The sequence below is a fragment of the Balaenoptera physalus genome (assembly GCF_965194825.1).
Source record: "Balaenoptera physalus genome assembly, chromosome: X".
Classification (NCBI taxonomy): domain Eukaryota; kingdom Metazoa; phylum Chordata; class Mammalia; order Artiodactyla; family Balaenopteridae; genus Balaenoptera; species Balaenoptera physalus.
This window is the reverse complement of record NC_138903.1, coordinates 53,554,714-53,567,980: the sequence shown is the minus strand read 5'-3', so window position 1 is coordinate 53,567,980 and position 13,267 is coordinate 53,554,714. Positions and strand designations below refer to the sequence as shown.

The 13,267-nt window shown below is 34.9% G+C and overlaps 1 pseudogene across 1 annotated transcript in view; it reads right to left on the bottom strand.

Annotated features, from left to right (window-relative positions):
* Window positions 1-2,159: 2,159 nt before the first annotated feature.
* LOC309651882 (NADH dehydrogenase [ubiquinone] flavoprotein 3, mitochondrial pseudogene) overlaps window positions 2,160-13,267 on the bottom strand; it is a 279,044-nt pseudogene continuing 267,936 nt past the window's right edge. Inside the window, exon 2 of the transcript XR_014268758.1 lies at window positions 2,160-3,513. The product of XR_014268758.1 is annotated as an NADH dehydrogenase [ubiquinone] flavoprotein 3, mitochondrial pseudogene (transcript). The remainder of the gene's footprint in view (window positions 3,514-13,267) is intronic.

Sequence of the window (13,267 nt, the reverse complement as noted above, 5' to 3'; positions counted from 1 at the left end):
GTAATGGAAATAAAAACAAAAATAAACAAATGGGACCTAATGAAACTTCAAAGCTTTTGCACAGCAAAGGAAACCATAAACAAGACGAAAAGACAACCCTCAGAATGGGAGAAAATATTTGCAAATGAATCAACGGACAAAGGATTAATCTCCAAAATATATAAACAACTCATTCAGCTCAATATTAAAGAAACAAACACCCCAATCCAAAAATGGGCAGAAGACCTAAATAGACATTTCTCCAAAGAAGACACACAGACGGCCACGAAGCACATGAAAAGACGCTCAACATCACTAATTATTAGAGAAATGCAAATCAAAACTACAATGAGTTATCACCTCACACTAGTTAGAATGGGCATCATCAGAAAATCTACAAACAACAAATGCTAGAAAGGGTGTGGAGAAAAGGGAACCCTCTTGCACTGTTGGTGGGAATGTAAATTGATACAGCCACTATGGAGAACAATATGGAGGTTCCTTTAAAAACTAAAAACAGAATTACCATATGACCCAGCAATCACACTACTGGGCATATACCCAGAGAAAACCATAATTCAAAAAGACACATGCACCCGAATGTTCATTGCAGCACTATTTACAATAGCCAGGTCATGGAAGCAACCTACATTCCCATCAACAGACGAATGGATAAAGAAGATGTGGTACATATATACAATGGAATATTACTCAGCCATAAAAAGGAACGAAATTGAGTCATTTGTTGAGACGTGGATGGATCTAGAGACTGTCATACAGAGTGAAGTAAGTCAGAAAGAGAAAAACAAATATCGTATATTAACGTATGTATGTGGAACCTAGAAAAATGGTACAGATGAGCCGGTTTGCAAGGCAGAAGATGAGACACAGATGTAGAGAACAGACATATGGACACCAAGAGGGGAAAACCACAGTGGGGTGGGGACGGTGGTGTGCTGAATTGGGCAATTTGGATTGACATGTATACACTGATGGGTATAAAATTGATGACTAATAAGAACCTGCAGTATAAACAAACAAACAAACAAACAAAAATACATTAAACAAGCTGGACATAATTGATATTTAAAGGACATTCCATGCAAAAACAACAGAATACACTTTCTTCTGAAGTGCTCATGGAACATTCTCCAGGATAGATCATATCTTGGGTCACAAGTTAAGCCTTGGAAAATTTAAGAAAATTGAAATCATATCAAGTATCTTTTCAGACCACAGCACTTTGAGACTACATGTCAATTACATGACTAAATCTGTAAAAAATACAAACACATGGAGGCTAAACAATACACTACTTAATAACCAAGAGATCTATGAAGAAATCAAAGAAGAAAATAAAAAAAACTAGAAACAAATGACAATGAAAACACGATGCCCCAAAATCTATGGGATGCAGCAAAAGCAGTTCTAAGAGGGAAGTTTATAGCAATACAATCCTACCTTAAGAAACAAGAAACATCTCAAATAAACAATGTAACCTTACACCTAAAGCAATTAGAGAAAGAAAAACAAAAAAACCCAAAGTTAGTAGAAGGAAAGAAATCATAAAGATCAAATCAAAAATAAATGAAAAAGAAATGAAGGAAAAGACAGCAAAGATCAATAAACCTAAAGGCTGGTTCTTTGAGAATATAAACAAAATTTAAAAACCATTAGCCAGACTCATGAATAAAAAAAGGTAGAAGACTCAAATCAACAGAATTATAAATAAAGAAGGGGAAGTAACAACTGACACTGCAGAAATACAAACGATCATGAGAGATTACTATAAGCAACTCTATGCCAATAAAATGGACAACCTGGAAGAAATGGACAAATTCTTAGAAATGCACAACATTCTGAGGCTGCACCAGGAAGAAATAGAAAATATGAACAGACCAATCACAAGCACTGACATTGAAACTGTGATTAAAAATCTTCCAACAAACAAAAGCCCAGGACCAGATGGCTTCACAGGCGAATTCTATCAAACATTTAGAGAAGAGCTAACACCTGTCCTTCTCAAACTCTTCCAAAATATAGCAGAAGGAGGAACACTCCCAAACTCATTCTATGAGGCCACCATCACCCTGACACCAAAACCAGACAAAGATGTCACAAAAAAGGAAAACTGCAGACCAATATCCCTGATGAACATAGATGCAAAATTTCTCAACAAATTACTAGCAAACAGAATCAAACAGCACATTAAAAGGATCATACACCATGATCAATTGGGGTTTATCCCAGGAATGCAAGGATTCTTCAATATATGCAAATCAATCAATGAGACACTGTATTAACAAATTGAAGGAGAAAAACCATATGATCATCTCAATAGATGCAGAGAAAGCTTTCGACAAAATTCAACACTCATTTATGATAAAAACCCTCCAGAAAGCAGGCACAGAGGGAACTTACCTCAACATAACAAAGGCCATATATGACAAACGCACAGTCGACATCATCTTCTATGGTGAAAAACTGAAACCGTTTCCACTAAGATCAGGAACAACACAAAGTTACCCACTCTCACCACTATTATTCAACATAGTTTTGGAAATTTTAGCCACAGCAATCACAGAAGAAAAAGTAATTAAAGGAATCCAAATGGGAAAAGAAGAAATAAAGCTGTCACTGTTTGCAGATGACATGATATTATACATAGAGAATGCTAAAAATGCTACCAGAAAACTGCTAGAGCTAATCAATGAATTTGGTAAAGCAGCAGGATACAAAATTAAAGCACAGAAATCTCTTGCATTCCTATACACTAATGATGAAAAATCTGAAAGAGAAATTAAGTAAACACTCCCATTTACCATTGCAACAAAAAGAATAAAATATCTAGGAATAAATCTACCTAAGGAGACAAAAGACCTTTATGCAGAAAATTATAATACACTGATGAAAGAAATTAAAGACGATACAAAAAGTTGGAAAGATATACCATGTTCTTGGATTGGAAGAATCAGCATTGTGAAAACGACTATACTACCCAAAGGATTCTACAGATTCAATGCAATCCTAATCAAACTACCACTGGCAGTTTTCACAGAACTAGAACAAAAAATTTCACAATCTGTATGGAAACACAAAAGACCCCGAATAGCCAAAGCAATCTTGAGAAAGAAAAACGGAACTGGAGGAATCAGGCTTCTGGACTTCAGACTATACTACAAAGCTACAGTAATCAAGACAATATGCTACTAGCACAAAAACAGAAATATAGATCAATGGGACAGGATATAATGCCCAGAGATAAACCCACGCAGATATGGTCACCATATCTTTGATAAAAGAGGCAAAACTATACAGTGGAGAAAAGACAGCCTGTTCAATATGTGGTGCTGGGAAAGCTGGACAGCTACATGTAAATGAATGAAATAAAACACTCCCTAACCCCATACACAAAAATAAACTCAAAATGGATTAAAGACCTATATGTATGGCCAGACACTATCAAACTCTTAGAGGAAAACATAGGCAGAACACTCTATGACATAAATCACAGCAACATCTTTTTTGACCCACCTCCTATAGAAATGGAAATAAAAACAAAAATAAACAAATGAGACCTAATGAAACTTAAAAGCTCTTGCACAACAAAGGAAAGCATAAACAAGACGAAAAGACAACCCTCAGAATGGTAGAAACCATTTGCAAATGAAGCAACTGTCAAAGGATTAATATCCAACATTTACAAGCAGCCCATGCATCTCCATATCAAAAAAACAAACAACCCAATCCAAAAATGGGCAGAAGACCTAAATAGACATTTCTCCAAAGAAGGTATACAGATTTCCAACAAACACATGAAAGAATGCTCAACATCATTAATGATTAGAGAAATGCAAATCAAAAGTACAGTGAGATATCACCTCACACCAGTCAGAATGGCCATCATCAAAAAATCTACAAACAATAAATCCTGGAGAGGATGTGGAAAAAAGGGAACCCTCATACACTGTTGGTGGGAATGTAAATTGATACAGCTACTATGGAGAACAGTATGGAGGTTCCTTATAAAACTAAAAATAGAACTACCATACGACCAAGCCATCCCCATACTGGGCATATACCCTGAGAAAATCATAATTCAAAAAAGTCATGTAGCACAATGTTCATTCCAGCTCTATTTACAATAGTCAGGATATGGAAGCAACCTAATTGTTTATCAACAGATGAATGGATAAAGAAGATGTGGCACATACATACAATATAATATTACTCAGCCATAAAATGAAACGAAATTGAGTTATTTGTAGTGAGGTGGATGGACCTAGAGTCTGTCATACAGACTGAAGTAAGTCAGAAAGAGAAAAACAAATACCATATGCTAACACATATATATGAAATCTAAAAAAGAAAAAAAATGGTAATGAAAAACCTAGGGGCAAGACAGGAATAAAGACGCAGACCGACTAGAGAATGGATTTGAGGACATGGGGAGGGGGAAGGGTAAGCTGGGACAACGTGAGAGAGTGGTAGTGTATATATGGACATATAAACACTATCACATGTAAAATAGATAGCTATTGGGAAGCAGTCACATAGCACAGGGAGATCAGCTCGGTCCTTTGTGACCAGCTAGAAGGGTGGGATAGGGAGAGTGGGAGGGTGGGTGACAATAGAGGGAAGAGATATGAGGATATATGTATATGTATAACTGATTCACTTTGTTATAAAGCAGAAACTAACACACCATTTTAAAGCAATTATACTCCAATAAAAACGTTAAAAGAAAAAAAAAACTCAAAATGGATTAAAGACATAAATGTAAGGCCAGAGACTATAAAACTCTTAGAGGAAAACATAGGCAGAGCACTCTATGACATAAATCACTGCAAGTTCCTTTCTGACCCACCTCCTAGAGAAATGGAAATTAAACCAAAAATAAACAAATGGGACCTAATGAAACTAAAAATCTTTTGCACAGCAAAGGAAACCATAATCAAGAGGAAAAGACAATGCTCAGAATGGGAGAAAATATTTGCAAATGAAGCAACTGACAAAGGATTAATCTCCAAAATATGCAAACAACTCATGCAGCTCCAAAGCAAAAAACAAACCCAATCCAAAAATGGGCAGAGGACCTCATAGACATTGGTCCAAACGATATATACAGATTGCCAACAAACGCATGAAAGAATGCTCCACATCACTAATCTTTAGAGAAATGCAAATCAAAACCACAATGAGGTGTCACCTCACAGTGGTCAGAATGGCCATCATCAAAAAATCTACAAAAAATAAATGCTGGAGAGCATGTGTAAAAAAAGGGTACCCTCTTGCACTGTTGGTGGGAATGTAAATTGATACAGCCACTATGGAGAACAGTATGGAGGTTCCTTAAAAATCTAAAAATGGAACTACCATATGACCCAGGAATCCATCTCCTGGGCATGCACCCTGAGAAAACCGTAATTCAAAAACAGACATGTACCATAATCTTCATTGCAGCACTATTTACAATAACCAGGATATGGAAGCAACCTAAGTGTCCATCGACAGATGAATGGATAAAGAAGATGTGGCACATATGTACAATGGAATATTACCCAACCATAAAAGAAATGAAATTGAATTATTTGTAGGGAGGTGGATGGACCCAGAATCTGTCATACAGAGTGAAGTAAGTCAGAAGGAAAAAAACAAATACCATATGCTAACATATATATATATATATATGTAATCTAAAAAAAAATGTTCTGATGAACCTAGGTACAGGACAGGAATAAAGATGCAGATGTAGAGAATGGAATTGAGGTATCGGGGAAAGGGAAGCTGGCATGAAGTAAGAGAGTAGCATGGACATATATACAGTACCAAATGTAAAATAGAAAGCTAGTGGGAAGCAGCTGCATAGCACAGGGAGATCAGCTCGGTGCTTTGTGACCCCTCAGAGGAGTGGGATAGGGAGGGTGGGAGGGAGATGCAAGAGGGAGGGGATATGAGGATACATTTATACATATAGGTACAATTTGTTATACAGCAGAAACTAACACAACATTGTAAAGCAATTAAACTCCAGTAAAGTTGTTAAAAAAAATAATAAAATAAAATAAAATGAAAAAAGGTAAATAAATAAAGACAAAAATAAACAAATGGGGCGTCATTAAACCTAAAATCTTTTGCAAAGAAAACCATAAACGAGATGAAAAGCCCACACATGGAATGGGAGAAAATACTGCAGATTATATTACCGACAAATGATTAATCTCCAAAATATAAAAACAGCTCATGCAGCTCAATATAAAAAAAAAAAATTAATGGGCAGAAGTCTAAATAGACATTTCTCCAAGGAAGACATACAGATGGCCAATATGCACATGAAATTATACTCAATATCATTAATTATTAGAGAAATGCAAATCAAAACTGCAATTAGGTATCACCTCACGCAGGTCGGAATGGCCATCACCAAAAGTCTACAAACATACTAGCTATCTATTTTACGTTTGGTAGTGTATATATGTCCATGTGCTTTGTGACCACCTAGAGGGGTGGGATGGGGAGGGTGGGACGGAGGGAGATGCAAGAGGAAAGAGATATGGGAACATATGTATATATGTATAACTGATTTGCTTTGTTATAAAGCAGAAACTAACACACCATTGTAAAGCAATTATACTCCAATAAAGATGTTAAATAAAATGTGTTAAATAAAATGCATTAAAAAAAGTCTACAAACATAAATGTTGGAGAGGGTGTGGAGAAGAGGGAACTCTCCTACACTGTTGGTGAAAATGTAAATTGGTACAGCCACTATGGAGAGCAGTATGGAGGTTCCTTAAAAACCTAAAAATAAAACTACCATATGGTCCAGCACACCCACTTCTGGGCATATATCATAAAAAAACGTAATTCGAAGAGGTACATGCACCCTGATGTTCATTGCAGCACTGTTTACTATAGCCAGGACTTGGAAGCAACTTAAATGTCCATTGACAGAAGAATGGGTAAAGAAGATATGGTATATACATATATATATACAGTGGAATGTTACTCAGCCATAGTAAAGAATGAAATAATGCCATTTGCAGCAACATGGATGGGCCTTGAGATTATCATAGTAAGTGAAGTAAGTCAGAGAGAGAAAGACAAATATCTTAATGATATCACTTATATGTGTAATGTGAAAAAATGATACAAATCAAGTTATTTACAAAACAGACTCATAACAGACTCATAGACTCATAACAGACTCATAGACTTAGAAAACAAGCTTGTCTTTACAAAGGAGAAACGTGGAGGAGAGGGATAAATTAGGAGTTTGGGATTCACATATACGCAGTACTATATATAAAATAAATAATCAACATGGACCTACTGTATAGCACAGGGAACTCTACTCAATATTCTGTAATAACCTATATGGGAAAATAATCTGAAAAAGGATGGATATATGCATGTGTATAACTGAATCACTTTGCTTTCCACCTGAAACTAACACAATATTGTAATCAACTAAAAAATTTTATGCTTCTTAGCATTTGTTAGTCTGTATTTCATGTTAAGCATATTTTTACTTTTGTAAGAAATTTCCAAACTGTATTCCAATATGAATATACAATTTTGTATTCAGCAGCAATGAATGAAAGTTACTGTTTCTCCACATCCTCAAAACGTTTGATGTCAGTGTTCCAGATTTTGGCCATTCTAATATGTGTTTAGTGCTGTCCCATTCCTGTTTTAATTTGCATTTTAATGATGATGTTATGTCGAAAATCCTTTTATATACTTATTGGCCATCTGTATATCTTCTTTAGTGTGGTGTCTGATAAGGATTTTGGCCCGTTTTTATTGGATTGTTTGTTTTCTTACTGTTGAATTTTGAGAATTGGGATAACAGTCTATTATCAGATAATGTCTTTTTCAAATATCTTCTCCTAGTCTCTCTTATTGTCTCATTCTCTTGACTTTGCCTTTTTGAGGTAATATTGATTTATAACATTATATAAGTTTTCTGTGTACAACATTATATTTCAATTTCTGTATATGCTGCAGTGTGGTCACCCCCAGAATTTAGTTTTTAATCTGTGAACATATGGTTGACTGTCTTTACCTGTTTTTCACCCCCTCATCCCTTCTGGTAACCACTATTTGGTTATCTATATCTACATGTGTGTTTTTCCTTGGTTTGGTTTTGTTCACTTATTTTGTTTCTTTGTTTTCTTGCTTTTTATATTTCACATATCAGGGAAATCAAACCGTATTTATCTTTGTCTGACTTATTTCACTTAGCTTAATGCCCTCAAGGTCCATCCACATTGTTGCAAATGGCAAGATTTCATCTTTTAATGGCTGAGTAGTATCACATTGTATGTGAGTATGTGGATAGATAGATGATAGATAGATAGATAGAAAGATAGATAATAGATATACATACCACATCTTTTTTATCCATTCATCTGCAAATGGCTACTATTATTCTAAGGTTGTTTCCATATCTTGGCTATTGTAAATAATGCTGCAATGAATATAGAAATGAATATGTCTTTTCAAATTATTGTTTATGTATTCTTCGGATAAATACCTAGAAGTGGAATAGCTGAATCATGTGGTAGTTCTATTCTGAATTTTTGTGGAACCTCTATACTGTTTTACACAGCAGCTGCACAATTTACATTCCCACTAATAATGTTTGAGGGTTCCCATTTCTCCACACCTGTTTTTTCTTGCCTTTTTGGTAATCACCATTCTAACATGCTTAACAAGATATCTCACTGTGATTTTGATTTGCATTCCTCTAATTGGTGTTATATTTCATGTGCCTTTTAGCCATCCGTATGTTTTCTTTGAAAAAACGTTTATTCATCTCCTTTGCCCATTTTTAAACCAGGCTGTTTATTTTTTGTTGTTGAGTTATGAGTTCTTTATATAGTTTGGATATTAACCTCTTATCAGATATATAATTTGCAAATATCTTTTCCCATTCAGTAGGTTGTCTTTTCACTTTCTTAATGGTTCCCTTTGTTGTGCTGGAGGATTTTAGTTTGATGTAGTCCTATTTTAGAAATTTGGTTCTGGGCTTCCCTGGTGGCACACTGGTTGAGAGTCTGCCTGCTAATTCAGGGGATACGGGTTCGAGCCCTGGTCTGGGAAGATCCTACGTGCTGCAGAGCAACTGGGCCCATGAGCCACAATTACTGAGCCTGTGCGTCTGGAGCCTGTTCTCCGCAACAGGAGAGGCTGCGATAGTGAGAGACCCGCGCACCTTGATGAAGAGTGGCCCCCACTTGCCGCAACTAGAGAAAGCCCTCGCACAGAAACGAAGACCCAACACAGCCATAAATAAATAAATAAATAAATAAAATTAAAAAAAAATTTGGTTCTGTTTCCCTTGCCTGAGGAGACATATCCAGAAAGACATTGCTAATGTAAATGTCAAAGAGCATACCGCCTATGTTTTCTTCTAGGAGTTTTATAGTTAAAGGTATTACATTCAAGTGTTTGATCCATTTTGAGTTGATTTGTTTGTATGATGTGAGATAGTTGTCTAGTTTCATCCTTTTTCATGAGTCTCCCCAGTTTTCCAGACACCATTTATAGAAGAGACCATTCTTTCTCCATTGTATATTCTTTGCTCCTTTGTCTAGATTTAATTGTCCATATAGGTGTAGGTTTATTTCTGGGTTCTCGAATTTTTAACATTGATCTATATGTCTGTTTTTCTGACATTACAGTGCTGTTTTGATTACTATAACATTGTAATATAGTTTGAAATCAGCACATGTGATATCTCCAATTTTGCTCTCTTTTTCCCTCAGGATTGTTTTGGCTATTTGGGATCTTTTGAAATTCCATACAAATTTTAGGATTTTTTGTTCTATCTTGTAAAAAAATGTCATTTGGGATTTGATATGGATTGCATTGAATCTGTAGATTGCTTTAGGTAATATGGGTATTTTGACAGTGTAAATTCTTCCAATCCTTGAGCACAACATATCTTTCCATTTTTTATGTGTCTTCTTCAATTTCTTTCAAGAATATTTAATTGTTTTCAAGGTACACACTTTTCACCTCTTTGGTTGAATTTATTCTGAGACATTTTATTCTTTTTGTTGTGATTTTAATTTGGAGGGTTTCCTTAATTTCTCTTTCTACTAGCTTATTGTTAGTCTACGGAAACACCACAGTTTTTGTATATTGATTTTGTACTCTGAAACATTACTGTATTCATTTACTATTTCTAATAGTTTCTTTTTTTTGTTTTGTAGAGTCTACAAGGTTTTCTACACATAAAATCACAATATTTTCAAATAGGGACAGGTTTACTTCCTCCTTTCCAATTTGGATGCTTTTTATTTCTTTTTCTTGCATAATTTTTCTGGCTGGAACTTCCAATACTATGTCAAATAAGAGTGACAAGAATGAGCATGCTTGCCTCATTTCTTATCTTAGAGGGATAGCTTTCAGTTTTTCACCATTGAGTAGAATATCAGTTTCAGGTTTGTTATATATGGCTTTTATTATACTGAAGTATTTTTTTCTATACTCATTGAGTTTTTAACATAAACGGGTGCTGAATCTTGTCAGATGCTTTTTCTTCATCTATTGAGATGATTATGTAATTGTTTACTTCATTTTGTTAATTTGATGTTTCACATTGGTTGCTTTGCAAATGTTGTACCATTATTTTTTTAAATTAATTTTTATTGGAGTATAGTTGCTTTACAATGTTGTGTTAGTTTCTACTGTACAATAAAATGAATCAACCATACATATACATATATCCCCTCCCTTTTGGACTTCCTTCCCTTCCAGATCACCACAGTGCATTAAGTAGAGCTCCCTGTGCTATAGAGTATGTTCTCTTTAGTTATCTTTTTTATACATAGTATCAATACTGTATATGTGTCAATCCCAATCTCCCAATTCCTCCCACCATCCCTTTCCACCTTGGTATCCCTACATTTGTTCTCTACGTCTGTGTCTCTATTTCTGCTTTGCAAATAAGATCATCTATAACATTGTACCATTCTTGCATCACTGAAATAAATCCCATTTGGTCATGCTGTATGATTATTTTAAAGTATTATCGAATTTGGTTTGCTACTATTTTTTTGAGGATTTTTGCATCTATGTTCATCAGAAATATTGACCTGTATGATTCGCTTTTTGTGTCTTACTTTTTGGTTTTGATATCAGGGTAATGTTGGCCTTAAAAAATTTAGGAAGCATTCCCTCTTCAATTTTTCGGAAGAGTTTGAGGATAGTTATTAAATCTTTGAATGGTAGAATTCATTGTGACACTGGTCTTGAACTTTAGTTTCTTGGGAGTTTGTAGTTATTGTTTTAATCTTTTTATTTGTTATCTGTCTATTCAGATTTTCTATTTCTTCATGATTCAGTTGGGAAGTAGCATGATTCTAAGAATCTCTCCATTTCTTCTAAGTTGTCTCTTTTGTTCACAAAGAGCTGTTCATAATATTCTCTTACAATCCTTTGTATTTCTATGGCATCCATTTTTATTTCTTTTTTTAGTTCTGATTTTATTTATCAGAAACTTCTCTGTTTTTTTTCCTAGTGACTCTAGCTAAGTTTGTCAATTTTGTTTATGTTTTCAGACATAACTCTTAGTTAACTCTTAGTTAAAAGAAACAAACTCTTAGTTTTATTGATCTTTTTTATTGCTTTTTAGCCTCTATTTTATTTATTTCCACTCTGATATTTATTATTTCCTTCCTTCTACTGACTTTAGGCATTGCTTTTCTTTTTTCTTTTTTTTCTAGTTTTTTTTTTTGGTATAAGGGTAGAATGTTTCTTTGAGATTTTTCTTGTTTCTTGAGGTAAGTCTGTATTGCTATAATCTTCCTTCTTATCACAGATTTTGCTGCATCCCATAGATTTTGGTGTGTCACATTTTCATTTTTGTTTGTCTTCAGGTGGTTTTTAATTCCTCATTTGATTTCTTCTTTGACTTGATAGTTGTTCTGTAGCATGTGGTTCAATCTTTACACATTTGTGATTTTTCCAGCTTTCTTCTTGTAGTTGATTTCTAATTTCATACCATTCCGATTGGAAAAGATGTTTGATACGATTTTAGTCTTAATTTTATTGAGACTTATTTTGCATCCCAACATATGGTCTATGCTTGAGAATGTCCCATGTGTACTTGATAAAAATGTGTAATGTGCTACATTTGGACATAATATTAGCTATAAATCTATCAAATCCATCTCATTTAATGTTTGATTTAAATCTGCTCTTTCCTTGTTGACTTTCTTTCTGGATGATTTATTCATTGCTGTAATTGGGGAGTTAAAGTCCCCTATTATTGTGTTGCTGTCAATTTCTCACTTTAGGTCTGCTACAAATTGCTTGGTATATTTTGGTGTTCCTGTATTAGGTGTATATATATTAATAACTCTTAGTCTTCTTGATGAATTACCCCCCTTATCATTATATAATTCTTGTCTTTGTCTCTTCTTACATTTTTTTCCTTGAAGTCTATTTTGTATGACATATATATGGCTACGCCTGCTTTCTTTGGGCTGACAATAGCTTGGGGTATCATTTTTCATCCCTTCACTTTGAGAGTATGTTTGCCTTTAGAGCTGAGGGGAGTCTTTTCCAGGGAGCATATAACTGAGTTTTGTTCTTTAATCCATCCAGCCACCCTGTGTCTTCTGATTGGTGAATTTAACCCATTTACATTTAGGGTAATTTTTGATAAATGAGAACTAGTACTGCCATTTATCTTTCATTTTCTTGTTGTTCTATATCTCCATTATTTATTTTTCCTTTTGTTTCTCTCTGCCATTTTAGTTTGGTAGTTTTCTATGATTTTTTTTCATTTTCCACTTTCTTATATCTTGTTGTTACCATGAGTTTTTTTTAAAAAAATGTCTATATAGGGACTTCCCTGGTGGTGCAGTGGTTAAGAATCACCTGCCAATCCAGGGAACACAGGTTCGAGCCCTGGTCTGGAAAGATCCCATATGCCATGGAGCAACTAAGACCGTGCACCACAACCACTGAGCCTGCACTCATCAGTCCATGAGACACAACTACTGAGCCCATGTGCCACAACTACTGAAGCCCGTGTGCCTAGAGCCTGTGCTCTGCAAAAAGAGAAGCATATATTCGTGCCTCCTTTATCACAGATAAGGTGAACATATGTGTGTGGGTTTATCTCTGGGCTTTCTATTCTGTTCCATTGATCTATATTTCTGGTTTTGTGTCAGTATCATACTGTCTTGATTACTGTAGTTTGTAATTTACTCTGAAGTCAGGGAGCCTGATTCCTCTAGCTCTGTTTTTCTTTCTCAAGATTGCTTTG